We start from the raw sequence: 14,928 nt of genomic DNA on the forward strand, positions 1-14,928 counted from the left end.
CCCGTCAGGCAGAAGAGGCGGGCGCTCGATCCAACAAGGTACGCAGCGTTAAAGGAAGAGGTTGACAAATTGAAGGCCAACGGGTTCATCCGTGAGTCTTTCTATCCTGTGTGGGTATCAAACCCAGTACTCGTGCCGAAGCCAAACGGGAAGTGGAGGACTTGCGTCGATTTCACGAATTTGAATAAAGCTTGTCCTAAGGACAGCTTCCCACTCCCCAGGATAGATCAGTTAGTAGACGCAACAGCGGGGCATGAGTTACTAAGCTTTATGGACGCCTACTCGGGATACAACCAAATCCCAATGAACCCTGCAGATGAGGAACACACGTCATTCATTACAAACAAAGGGCTCTACTGTTATAAGGTGATGCCCTTCGGGCTCAAAAACGCGGGAGCCACCTATCAAAGGCTGGTGAATAAAATGTTCGCAAATCAGATAGGGAGGAATATGGAAGTGTATGTGGATGACATGCTAGTGAAGACCAAAGTTGCAGCAGAGCTCAACAAAGACCTTGGTGAGATGTTTAACATGCTCAGGAAATATCGGATGAAACTGAACCCAGCCAAATGCACCTTCGGGGTATCCTCGGGAAAATTCTTGGGCTTCATGGTCAACTCCAGAGGAATCGAGGCCAACCCCGACAAGATAAAGGCGCTCATAGAAATGAGCCCGCCGAAGAATAAGAAGGAGGTACAATGCCTAACAGGAAGGGTGGCGGCCCTTAACAGGTTCATCTCAAGGTCCACCGACAAGTGCCTCCCATTCTTTGACATCCACAAAGGGAGCAAAAAGTTCGCTTGGGATGAAAGATGTGAGGAAGCCTTTGTCAGGTTGAAAGAGCACCTGGGGAAGCCGCCCCTGTTAGCAAAGCCAGAGAAGGGCGAGAAGCTGTACCTATACTTGGCGGTGTCGGAGCATGCCATCAGCGCAGCCTTAGTTAAGGGAGAGAAGAAGCAACAACAGCCCGTATACTATATCAGCAAGCGTCTGGTGGACGCAGAGAGCCGGTATCCAGAGATCGAAAAACTGGCCTATGCGCTAGTAGTGGCGTCGAGGAAGTTGAAGCCTTACTTCCATGCTCATACGATTGATGTCTTAACGGATAGTCCTTTGAGACAAGTCTTACATAAGCCAGAGACCTCAGGGAGGCTAATGAAATGGTCGATTGAGCTAAGTCAGTTTGATATTGTCTACACCCCAAGGGCCTCCATCAATGGACAGGTGCTGGCAGATTTTATAGTAGAATTCACCCATCAGCCGAATGAAGGACAGAGTGAAGGAGGGGCGCAGCCTGTTGTGGAGGATGAACTGGGAAATGTAGAGAAGTGGAGTTTGCATGTTGATGGGGCGTCAAATGAAGGAGGATCAGGAGCGGGCATCATGATGACTGGGCCCGAGGGACACAGAATGTACTGCACAATCCGGTTTGGGTTCGAGGCCTCCAATAATGAGGCGGAGTACGAGGCGCTCTTAGCTGGCCTGCGCCTAGCCCAGGAATTGAAAGTAACGCGCCTCCATATTTTCAGTGACTCGCAATTGGTGGTATGCCAAATAAAGGGGGAGTACCAGGCAAGGGGGCCCAAGATGGCAGCATATTTAGAGAAGGTGAAGGGCTACCTGGGGCGAATGGTGGCATATACTATAGAGCAAATCCCCAGAGAAAAGAACACCCATGCCGATGCACTTGCAAAGCTGGCATCCACCAAGGATGGTGACGTCTTGAAATCAATACCCGTGGAGTACTTGCCAAAGCCCAGCATCGGAGGCGTAGATGTGCACATGATCAGCGTCCCAAAGAAATCATGGACCGAGCCAATCTAGAAGTACCTGGAGGAAGGAGTCTTGCCTGCGGATAAAAACGAATCTCGGAGGTTGGCGTACAAGGCCGCGAGGTACGCCTTGGTAGATGGGGTCCTTTACAAAAGAGGATTCTCCATGCCTCTCCTACGGTGTGTAGAAGGAGAGGAGGCGTTGAAGGTGTTACAAGAGATCCATGAGGGAGAGTGCGGCAACCACGAAAGTGGACCCTCCACGGCTAGGAAAGCCATAAGACAAGGATACTACTGGCCTTCCATGGAGAAAGACGCGCAGGACTTTGCCACGAAATGCGACAAGTGCCAGAGGCACTCCAATTACCCTCGAAGACCCCCAAGCGAACTGACCAGCATGCCCAGCCCCTGGCCCTTCGCCATCTGGGGGATAGACCTAATCGGCGCTCTTCCTACAGGTAGAGGTGGAGCAAAGTACGCGGTGGTGGCAGTAGATTATTTCACCAAGTGGGTAGAAGCGGAACCCCTTGTGAAAATAACCGCTAAGCACATCACCTCTTTTGTCAACAAATTCATTGTGTGCCGGTATGGGGTACCCTACAAAATTATTTCCGACAATGGTACCCAATTTGAAGGAGGAGCCTTCGATGAATATTGTAAGAAAAGAGGTATAAGGAGGAGCTTCTCCGCAGTGGTGCACCCCCAGGCCAATGGGCAAGTGGAGGCCATCAACAGGGTCCTAAAGAAGAACCTAAAGAAAAAGCTGGAGAAGATGAAAGGAGCCTGGGCAGATGAGCTACCAAATGTGCTGTGGGCTTACAGAACCACCCCACGCACGACGACTGGGGAGTCCCCATTCTCCTTGGCCTATGGATGCGAGGCTGTGCTCCCAGTCGAAATGCGAGTCATATCACACAGGGTTCAGGCGCATGAAGACGAAGCCAACCACACAGCCCTGACCGAAAGCTTAGACCTCCTGGAGGAAAAGAGAGAAAAAGCCCAGATGAGGGTGGCAGTATACCAGCAACGCGCCGCAAGGTACTACAATTCGAGGGTGAGAGAGAGAACTTTCAGAGTCGGCGACCTGGTACTGAGAAAGGTGCTCCCAAACACACGAGACCCAGGTGCAGGAGTGCTGGGGGCAAATTGGGAGGGACCCTACCAAGTCGCTCAGTGCATCCCCCCAAACACTTACAAGCTGGCGCGCATGGACGACACCATCGTACCCCGGGCATGGAACGCGGAACACCTGAGGAAGTACTACCAGTAAGACGCCCATGCCCATGGATAAAAGCACAAGTGTAGCACGCTGCCTTGATATGGTAGGAAGAAATCAAAGAGGTTACCTAGATAACCTCCTAAGTAGGCGTGAGCCATTTTATTTTGTTTTATGTGAAAATCACCTATGTACCGTTGCAACTACGTGTATGAAACCATTATGTTACGAATATAATGAATGAAACCACGTATTATAAGTAAAACTGTTAGCCTCTTCGTGTGTTATTTTTTCTTGAATACCAGGGCATCAGCCAAAGTGTCCGCCGAAATAAATTTCACCAAACACTTGGGGGGCAGGACAGGGGGCGATAACACAGCTAGCAAGGGAGGCCTGAAAAGGACCCTCTAACGAAGGGTCTTGGAAAGGACCCCTCGCCCTCCTAAAAAAGAGGCTCCTAAAAAAGACCCTCTGATAAGGGATCTTGAAAAGGGCCCTCAATTAGGAGTAGCCTAAAAACGACCCCCTATGCATCAGGAGGACCCGAGAAGGACCATAGCCCTAAAAAGGACCGTTCAATGGGAGGTCCTAGAAGGACCCCTTATATCGGGACCCTAGACGAAGTTTCTAAACACAGAAAGTAGTAAAAAGACCTTGCAAGGCCTCCCCTGAGTTTACAAGGATTAGCTACCCTCGTGAACATCAAGGAGGCCAAAAGGCCTTACGAAAGAAAAATATATATATAGTGACAACACTAATAAGTCTAGAGCGGCCACCAAGCGCCTAGCCAAAAAGGGTCCCAAAAGAGACCCTTGCTGAAATAGTACTATGCAAAAGGACGAGAGGGACGCCTCTCGCAAAGAAATAATAAGCGCGCGCAAGAAAAACCCAAAAGGATAGCTAAGACCCAAGGGGTCAAAATATCCTTACAAAAACCGCCAAGAGGCACCAAAAGAGGTCCCAGTGAACCCTCTCACATGGGATCCAAAGGACCTCCAGCCTGACAAATAAAAGAAGGGAACCAACCAAACCGCGTCATACAGGCATAAAAGGGCCTCAAATGCAGTAGAACAAGAAATAAACAACAACATCACATGTATTCATACATAAAAAAGAAAGGAGTTCTCAAAACAATACAAGGGTTACTAACAGAAAAGTAACACTAGTAATGACGTTACAAAATAAAAAAAAACAAAAAAGGAGCGAAACTAGTTCAAGGCCTCCTGTAGTGGGCACTCCACCAGGCCGCTCGGGCAACAACTTGCTCGCCAAAAGAGGAGAAGTCGAAGTTGGGATCCTGCCTCCACACATTGTAAAGAGCCTGGTCTATAGACTTGCGCTCGATTACAACCTTCTCCGCCTCCAAGGAAGCGACCTTCTCCTGAGCCGACTGTAGTTCAGTCCTAAGGGCCTCAACTTCAGTCCCCTGTCGAACAACCATCTCATGCGACCCGGACGCAGCAGCCTTGGCCTCCTTGAGCTCGCGCTCCAAACATTTAGCCTTGCCCTTCAACACCTTGATCTTAGCTTTCAGCTGCTCATTCTTCGAGTCCGACTTGGTGTACTTAGTCCGGGCTTTTGACAATTGGACCTTGGTTGCGCTAAGCTCATTTTCGAGCTCCTGGACCTGAACTATGAGGCCGTCCCTCTCAGTGGTAGATGCGGAAAGGATGCCAGTTGAGTCAGCATGTCGAAGAGACACGATATAGACCTGCACAAGAAAACCAATGGCATCAGCAATAAGTAACAAAAAGAAGAACACAGGTGCATCTATGCATAATACTAATCAACGCAAAGTGAAAAGCCTCACCCAGGCCGCAGCACGCCTTAGCATCTCCCCGAGGTCTGATTGAGTCACGTTCCCTAGGCCCCTCCAGTCGGAGACAGGGAGACTCTCAGCTATTGGAACGAAACGTTGCCCATAAACTGAGGCCATCCTGGTCACCCAAGCCTCTGCCTCCACGCTAGGAGCATCTGGTTGGACTGGGACAGACGACCCACTCGCCGAGGCAGGAGGAGGCGCAGCAGAAGAGAAAAATTGAGACTCTGGTGCATCGGCAGGGAGCTCCGCGAGCTCGACGAAGTCAGCAGCCGGTATGCCGAGATCATGATGAATTGGAGGGAAGGCATCGCCGCCACCGTGGCCAGGAGAGGCGTAGCATCCTGCCGCGGCCTGCGGGCCTAGAGGGTGAAAGGCCATGTCCTGGTCATGGGAGTCATGAGGAGGATGTCCCCTAGGGGACAGGGGGGCATCCTCCATCTCCACCTCGGCCTCATCTTCGTGCAGTGATGGCCCAGCCGGCGTAGCCACAACCTTCTTAGACCCGGTGATTGACCATAGGAACTTGGGGTTAGAGACCGGAGACAATTGGTGGCGATTGAGATTCGTCATGGAAAATAGGACTGCTGCCTTCTTCAGGGCGGGGTCTGCTTCAATGAGTCTGTTTATCGCCTCCGCCTCCGACCCGATGACCGAGGGATCAGCAAATTGCCCTGCAAGAACCGCACCAATATCAGTACAAGCAAGAGTGCAAAACGGTGAGTTCTAATAAGAAAAAGAAAAAGACCTGGATACTTACTAGGTTCAGTGCGAAAGCCTTCACGAACTGAAAGAGGCCCCTGTACCCAGAAAAACTCTTGTTTCCAGGACCCTGGGTTAGACACCGAGCCATCTATCAAGGGAAGCTCACTATTGGCCTTCTGGAAGTAATAGAAGCCCTTGGAATTGTGCACCCCAATAAGGGTGTACAAGGAATGCACCTCTTGTGCCGTCGGGGCGCGTTGCTCATTATCCTTGAACCAAAGAAAGAGGCAACTTAAAGTCAACCAACTATTGGGCAACAGTTGGAGAGGGGCCAAATCAAAATAGTTGAGAACCGCCACAAAGAATGGGTGTAGAGGAATGGTGCCACCCGCCTTCATAATCTGCTCACTCAAAGCCACAAAGCCCTTCTCAGGGCGGTCGGCCCGGCAGGTCTCCTGAGGAACATGCAGGGCGTATTCTGGAGGAGTTCGGTAGCGCTTCACGATGGTCTTCAGTTTGTTCGAAGACATATGGGACACTAGGCTGGACGCCAGTAGGGGGGCGTCGTCTTCTTCCTGGACGGACACCTGTCTGCGTACCTTCGACATATCTGCAAAATCAAAAGAAACATGTGAGGAAGAGGCGGAGCACTTAACCCTCCATTTTCTCTTCCTAGCAAGGGTTTTCCATCGAGGGAGCAATGGCGGAAGCGCTAAGCCAGGATCAACGGAGACTAGGGGCTGAGGAGAGGAGTTAATAGCCCCGTGATCGTCATCAGGTGAAGGGGGAGTGGGAGGTTCTGGCGGAATGTGTCCCTCCATAAACTATAACTCCCACCGCAATTCAAAAAGAGCCGTCCTAAGACGCGCTATATGGTCACTAAGGCCCGGGGGTGAAGGTCCTCCGTCTCCCCTCGGCACCGAGTCGATTTCGCTCTCTACCACCCAAATTTTATGCCTAAGATCAGCCATGTACTCGAGGTGGCGAATGCGGGCCTGCCTCAAAGAATCATAGTCCTGGTAAGGGCTGCCCTCAGGGGACTCGGGATCTGAAGACAGGTCGATAAACTCAGCCCTCGAGGGTATGTCGGACGGGCCCTCACTGGCCATGAAACCGCGTCCCAACAGCAAAAAGGGGGTCACGTTTAAACAAGGGGAAGACTACAAAACACAAAGGAACAGGCTTAATACCCCTAGGTACAAACGCCCTAAATGGACTACTACAAGGTACATGTATAAAAAGAAAGAGGAGGGGCGCGCGTATGGTCAAAACAAGCTCGGGCTAACGTACCCCATCCCAAGTGTTGTTGGTCTGAATCCGATAAAATAAGTAAATAAACGGGAGAAGAAAAGAAAATATACCTCAAGCAATTGAAAGAACGAAGTCGGAGTCCAAGGAAGGTTGGGAGGCGAAAAGCACCAAAGCGTTGAAAATGCGCGTCTGCAAGAGTTAATCAGAAAAGTGTGTTAGCCCAAAAATGTACACACCAAGAAACTAGTTAAAAAAAAAAAAAAATGATGATGAAAAAATGGAAAAGTGATGAAATAATAGAGAAAGTGTGGTTGTGGGGGATTGAACCCTTTACCTCTTGAAAGGAGCAAGGGTCTAACCACCACTAAGCCAAGGAGGTAAGATGTAAATGTTAGGCCATGCATGAAGGCCTATTTATAGGAACCAAGATGAATAGTCTACAAGAGCACCTTAAGGCCCTCTCCTAGACTAGGGGGGCAAGTGTTGATGCTCATAATCTCATCAAGGGAAAATGCAAGGTCGTCACATGGGCGAGACCCCCCCTGATCCACGAGACCATCCCGTCTCGCGGGGACGCTGTTCCGCGAGGCCATTGTAGGGGGCGAGATGCCTTGTTCCGCGAGGCCATCGTAGGGGGCGAGATGCCTTATTTAGCGAGGCCACCCTAGGGGCGAGATGCCTTGTTCCGCAAGGCCATTGTAGGGGGCGAGATACCTTGTTCCGCGAGGCCATCGTAGGGGGCGAGATGCCTTATTTAGCGAGGCCACCCTAGGGGCGAGATGCCTTGTTCCGCGAGGCCATCGTAGGGGGCGAGGTGCCTTATTCAGCGAGGCCACCCTAGGGGCGAGTTGCCTTGTTCCGCGAGGCCATACTAGGGGGCGAGGTGCCTTATTTAGCGAGGCCACCCTAGGGGCGAGATGCCTTGTTCCGCGAGGCCATTGTAGGGGGCGAGATGCCTTGTTCCGCGAGGCCATCGTAGGGGGCGAGATGCCTTATTTAGCGAGGCCACCCTAGGGGCGAGATGCCTTGTTCCACGAGGCCATTGTAGGGGGCGAGATACCTTGTTCCGCGAGGCCATCGTAGGGGGCGAGATGCCTTATTTAGCGAGGCCACCCTAGGGGTGAGATGCCTTGTTCCGCGAGGTCACCATAGGGCGAGGCGCCCTATTCAGCGAGGCCCTTGGGCCACTCCTACCATGCCCATGCGCGGGGCCGAGGGAGGCTGCGAGGCCGCCAATGGTGCCCCGTGCGCGAGGCCGCGCAAGGTCCCGCGCGCGCGCCCCGGGAGGTCCACCAGCCCGCCATCTTCTCAGGAGGCCGACACACCGTGACTTGATGCGCATGGGCCCAAGACCCCTATTCAAGGCCACGGCCAATACGGACACCAAAGATCCCCTTTTTCACAACCTCAAAGTCCCTATGCTTAGTAGATCCAGAACGAGTCGAATGAGACATATTTGTACGACCGGGTACTAGGTACGGATGCCAGTGCCAGCGAGGATCGTGGTCCGTACGTCTACGGCCATGGGTCAGAGCCGACACCACTACCTCCTGCCCCACCACGCCTGCTACCACGCCTCAAGAAGGAGTACAGACAAGTAGTGGAGACATCCCCCTGACACCTGCTCCTGTACGGGATGTACAGCCACAACCCCTGAAACCACTCCCCTAGTACAGTACGTTTGTACCGTTTGGTCCCCTGGACCACTATGTACCTAAGGCCGTTAGAGCCTACTATAAATTGAATTCCAAGGCCACCTGTAGAGGGGTTGGAAATTTTACTGTTGCAGAGACATTAGTGTGAATGAGATCCTGAATTCTCCATTGTTGTTATCCCATTGTTCTTGAGTCATTGTTGAAGTTTTCATAGCTTTCTAATTAGCGATTTCAATTTGATAATTTTTCCAACTTAACTTCGTTGACGAGTTCTCACCGTCAACAGCCACCCTTTATTTGAAATTTTTTCAACATCTTCTCTCCCTTTTTAGCCTCAGAAGTCTTTCTTCCTCCGGTTATCATCCCAAAGATCCCTACGCTCTTGCCACAAGAGTTTCTATGTGAATCCAGTTCTACAGGCTCCACCAGGATTCCGATTCCTACGCTCTTTGTATCGCCCTACTACCTTAGAGCCGTTACTAAGTGAGTTTAAAACATGCAAGCACTCGCTAATCGAGGTTTGAAGTCAAATAGTGTACTTAAGCCACAAACAGAGTAAAAACTTTGGAAATAATTTTATTTCTTTGGAAATCATAAAAGTTTAACACCTGGGATCCCAAAAATACAGTTTAGAAATATTTACAACATATATATACAACCAAATCGGCTAAACGACAAAATTTAGGTTTTATAACAACCATCTTCCAAAATCCACTAGCTGTGGCAGCCAGGCATGCCAAACATGTACACGCCGCTTCATGCTTGCTACGCTCATGGTTGGATGGATTTCATCTTGCCCTTACCTGCACCACAGAGCATCTGTGAGCCGAAGCCCAGCAAGAAAACCCATAAACAGATAACATATGCAAAACATACACCATGTATATAAACTAGCCATCAATAGGCTAAACACATACGACCTAGCCGTCCCAGGCGCTTTACCAGGCCCTGGGTTCGCGGTCCACACCGTGAGGATATCCCAGGTATCGTTTAGGGTCCCGCCCTGGCAGCTCCCACTCCATGTGCTCAATACTGCTCCCGACCCCTTGCCGTACTCGGCCTTGCCCTCAACGTGCCCAACGCCGTTCCCGGCCCTTTGCCGTTCCCGGCCCCTGCCGACCTCGGCCTACACCGTTCCTGGATCTTGCCGATCTTTTACACAATAGCATTCATAGCAAAGTAAACAAATATTGGTCGAATTCCTTTGCTTAAGTTGAGCTAACCCCTCTAAATTCAACACAGATAATGAGAATCAATCCTTACCTTAATCCTGGTCGAATTCCTTTGCTTATGTTGAGCTAACCCCTCAAAATTCAAGCCTGAACTACAGAGCCCTCAGCTGAATTCCTTAGCTTCCAAGAGTTTCCTTTGTTTTGCCTTAGAGAAAATAGAGAGAGAGAAGAGGAAGACTTAGGTCAGTTTCTACAAGTCTCTAAGTATTTCTTTCTTTTTGTTTTATTTAACTTAGTCTATGTGGTTACCTCAAGACTCGGGGTACCAAAACGTCCCCGAGGGCAAAACGGTAAATTTCCCCAATATTCCCTCCTAGACATTCTATCCTCAAATATATCTCCAAATATTTATTTCCATACCCTGATAACCCAATAAAATATCTAATGCCCAAATTACCCCTCGACTCGCCCTGAGTCGGATTCTCAACCCCGTTGTGACTTTCTGGCTAACCGCTCCACAGGACTGTCTCGGATCATGCTACACAGAAATACCACATACATACCGCATTTAACACATTTATGCCCCTAATATCCAAACGGGGCCCACATGCACATTTAACTCAACTAAACATTCATCATTATCATATATTCACATAAATTCACATATAAGCACATTAAATCATTTATTGCCCTCCAGGCACGCTAATCAAGGCCCTAAGCCCTATTAGAAAATTCGGGTCGTTGCACTCTTTGTGACTTTCACACGGCAAAAACACTGTAAGTCCTCTGCCTGTTGCACGTTTTTGACATTTCTGCTTCTCTGTTAGGTAAGCTTCTGTCTTAGTAGCACATTGTAGGTTGTTTTTGGCTGGTGTTTTGATCCTAGGAGTATCGATCATATATGAGAACATGTCTAGGAAAGTGATTTATAGGACAAGATAATTTATGGGTAACTTTTCTGGGTAGCTTCTTTGGGTAGCTTTTCTGGGAATGCCTATTTGGAGAGGGGAAGGCGAGAGGTTTCTGGGGTGCAAAATCGGGTAGCTTAGGGGTCACGCTTCCTAGGCGGTTTTTCTTTTTGAAACTTTCCCTCCAAGGCAAGAATTATCCTGTCCCTCTTGACACACAGATCCCGAGCAATCAGGGATCCGTTGGAAGCGCGGGCGTGTGATCGTGGTAACGCGTGGCTTCACACATCGCGGGCTGAGGTTACCTTAGCCCGTGTGAGAAAATCACTGCTCGCGCTATATTCCCTTTTCTATTTTTAGATCACCTATTTAAACTTTTATTCATCTTTGTTCATTAGGCGACTAGATGGGGCCCAGGAAGAACATACCTAAAAAGAGCGTTGCCGGCTCAGCATCCCAGCAGGCTAACAAGGGGAAAGAGGTAGTCACGGAATCTCCAATCCCCCACTTTGGTCCCACCGTGGAGAAAGAGGTCGAGATGGGACCTAACGCCTTCTTCGAGGTAGAGAGGATAGTCTCGAAGATTACGACCCAAGGAAGAGTCAACAAGATCCTGCTGTCCCATATCATCGAAATTGGGACAGGCGCTCTTGTTGCCCGACCTCCCCTCGAGGGCGAGAGGAGCTGCACGCCCCTCGACGAGGAGTTTGCGGCCTGGAGCGATGAACTCCTCAAGGCCGAGGCCTTCCTACCTCTGGACTAGTACTTCGCGGATTTTCTGAATTACGTGAAGCTGGCTCCCTTCCAATTGCCCCTCAACTCCTACCACTGCTAGTGGGGCTGAGGTACCTCTTCCTGAAGCATGAGTGGGAGGTCCCTACACTAGCGAACATCCTCTATTTCTTTTGCCTCAAAGCCAACCCGGATCAAAGGGGGTGAGGCGACGGGTTCTACTACCTGACCCATTTTCCCAACTCTCCTGCAGTCATCGAGCTGCCCAGCCACCCCAATGACTTCAAGGACCAGTTCTTCATGTTGACGAGGTTTCGCAACTGTGATTACCACTACTTCAACCGTCCTCATAAGTTCTTTCTATCCTCAGCTCGCAGAATCGCCACTGCTTTATTTATTTTCATGCGTATTGACTTGAATATCATCGTGCAACCATTTTTGTGAGGACGGCCAAATCAATGACCCTCGGGGGTCAATATGAAGCCTTGGCGGGACTCCCACCAAGTGAAAAAGACTACCACCAGCTCGTATCTGATGAGACGATGCTGGCGTGCAAGTTAATTTCTTCGGGCCAGACCCTGGCCTTGAGGAGGTCGCGGGCTATCACAGTAGCTCGCAAGCTGGTGCCCATCCCTGAGGGGGATGCTGCGGACAATGATGAGCATGACGAGGAAGACGAGGTGCCGTTCATTTGTTAGAAGAGGGCTCTCGAGGTTGCCCAGGGCCTCGACGCGGATCGGATCCAGTCCGGGGCTGCAGCCGGCCCCTCCGGCCAAGGTAACCCATACCTGTTTAGGGACTTAGACAAGGCATCCGCAGACCTACAACTTGCTAGGTTTATCCCAAGCCAGCTCGTACACCATCATCAAGGTGACCCAGACCTTAACATAACCCTACTCCAATGTGTAGATCAACTAGTGTTGCACCATGACCTGGGCCGCCCTAGGGGCACTGTAGTAGTAGACAACACCCTGGCTTTTAGGTCGGCCTTTTTTGAGGAGTACGGGACCAACCTTAGGTCGTGGCCTTCCCTTCTGGAGGGTGTAGTCACTCCAGGGCTTAGGCAGTATGTAGAAGAGTCCAGTCCTGAGGCGGATCCGGACCCAGAGCCCCCTCTCACTCGCAAAGTTATAAACTTAGACTCCCCCATAGAAGCTCTGCGGCCGGAGGTCGTGGCAATAGATTCCTCCTCTAGCTCGGAGGGTAGGACCTTTTCATTACACCCTTAGATTTTTCTCGTAATCAAGTAACCTTACATGTATACTACCACTCCCTTCTTTTTGTTTCTGGCGAAGAGATGACACAACCCGGAGACAACGTCCTGCGGTCCATCTTCCAGGGGGGAATCCTCCCACCGGATCGTCCGAGTCATTGGTCAAGAAACCTCGGCTGACCAAGAAGACGCCTCCTCCTGGGACCACCTCCAAGTCTCCTGCTAAGGGGAGGGGCCAGGTCCCTGCAACTGTAGATAACATGCCCCCACCTCCTCCGCGACCTCTGGTCCCTACTCGGGAATAGGAGCAATCAGTTGGAACCCCGCCAGCTCCCACGCCCACCGTGCGTATACCGGTTAACACTTAGGCTCTAGAGAAAATCCCCGAGGCCTTCTGAGGGACAGTCTATGAGACTGCGAGCTATACGGTGGAGCATTACTACAACGCCACCCCGAGGGACTTGCGGAAGATTGAGACGAGGAGCCCCGAGAATGTCATGGAGTCTTCGTTGGGGATGACCCTCACGGTAAGTTTACTTAACTTAGTTAACTCTCTTTGCTTTCTCTTTAGCACATGCCTTACTATCTATGCCTTTGCAGGTGGCTTTGGCTCTACACCGCAGCATAGCTCGGTCCAGGGCCAGGTTTGACGAGATCAAGGGCGAGTTCCAGACTGCTCAGGCCACTTTCGCGTCTGCCCAACAGCAAGAGCGAGACGCCAAGGTTGCCCTGACGGCTGTCAAAGAAAGAGAAAAGGCCGCGCAGGTCGCCTTGGCCGCTGCAAAGGTCGAACTGGAGGCGATCAAGGCTAAGCAACTAGAGGCTGAGCTTGAGGAGGCTAAGGCTAAGCAGTTGGAGGCCGAGGCCGCCACCGTGGCCGAGAGGGCGTCTTCCAACTCCTCTATGGAGGCCATGCTTTATCACTGCTGGACCTTCAACTAGGATGGCGACTTCTCCTTCCCAGCGTCTGAGGTGTGGGAGCCCTTCCTTGAGAAGTTCGAGGCCCGTCTCCAACAGGAGCCGCCCTTTGAGACTGGGGAGACTTTCGCTGCAGGCGAGCAGGAGATCGAAGGGGTGACCTCATCGGAATGGCCTGGGGGGGCCTAGGACTTGTTTTTTTTTTATTATTTATTTGTAATCTTTTACCGTGAGGTTTTTTCTCCTCAAGATGATTGGTTTCCCTTCATTTCATTTTAATCTATTTTTATCATTATTATCGTTATTTATTTTCAGTGCATTTGGTAAAAACTTAGTTTGCGTTAGTTTATTGACTTTTTCTTTGAAACCACAAAGCACTGTCAGTCAATTTTAACTAACTTCTAAGTTTTGGGACCTGGTTGTATCCAGGACATTGATTTTGAAAACCTAGTTCACGTTAATTTTTTATTGATATCTCGTTCTTTTTAAGAAAAACATCGATTAACCAATTTGAATCAACTTATAAGCATTAGGACCTGGTTGTATCTAGGACATTGATTTTGAAAACTTAGTTCGCGTTAATTTTTTATTGATATCTTGTGCTTTTTAAGAAAAGCATCGATTAACCAATTTGAATCAACTTCTAAGTTTTAGGACCTGGTCGTATCTAGGACATTGATTTTAGAAACTTAGTTCGTGTTGGTTTTATCGGCACCTCGCGCTTTTTAGGAAAAACACCGGTTAGTCGATTTAAACCAACTTCTAAGTTTTAGGACCTGGTCATATCCAGGTCATTGATTTTAGAAACTTAGTTCGTGTTGGTTTTATCGACACCTCGCGCTTTTTAAGAAAAACACCGGTTAGTCAATTTAAACAAACTTCTAAGTTTAGAACCTGGTTGTATCCAGGTTATATGCTCCCCAAGTAACCAGGAAGGGACCTTTCTTGGTTACTTGGGATGATCTTCTAACACTACACACGAAAACATGCAATGATACGAAGGAACTACTCCTCATTATTTAATAAAACAAGGTGGCTTTCATAACTAAGCCTTACAACAGTATTACTGATAATATTTCTTTAGGTGTACAACATTCCAAGTCTGTGGGACTGCTTCTCCATTAGGACGAGCTAGTTTAAAGGTTCCTTCCTTCACAACTTCTATTATTTGATAGGGTCTTTCCCAGTTTGGTCCCAACACTCCGTCCTTGGGATCCTTACTAGCTAAGAAGACTCTTCGGAGCACCAGGTCGCCTAAGTTAAAGATGCGTTTCTTGACCTTTGAGTTGAAATAACGAGTGATCTTTTGTTGATAATGTGCGAGCTGCAGCTGTGAAGCTTATCGTTTTTCGTCATTTAGGTCGAGGGACACGCAGAGCAATTTGTCATTCTGGTCTTGGTCGAATGCCCGGACTCTATGCGAGGCTATCTTTGTTTCAATAGGAAGGACAATCTCACTCCCAAAAGCCAGGGAAAAAGGAGTGTGACTCGTCGAAGTTCGGTGTGAGGTCCGGTATGCCCACAGCACCTGGGGGAGCTGTTCGGGCCAAACTCCCTTGGCTTCATC

Source organism: Humulus lupulus, chromosome 5, assembly GCF_963169125.1.
Source record: "Humulus lupulus chromosome 5, drHumLupu1.1, whole genome shotgun sequence".
Classification (NCBI taxonomy): Eukaryota; Viridiplantae; Streptophyta; class Magnoliopsida; order Rosales; family Cannabaceae; genus Humulus; species Humulus lupulus.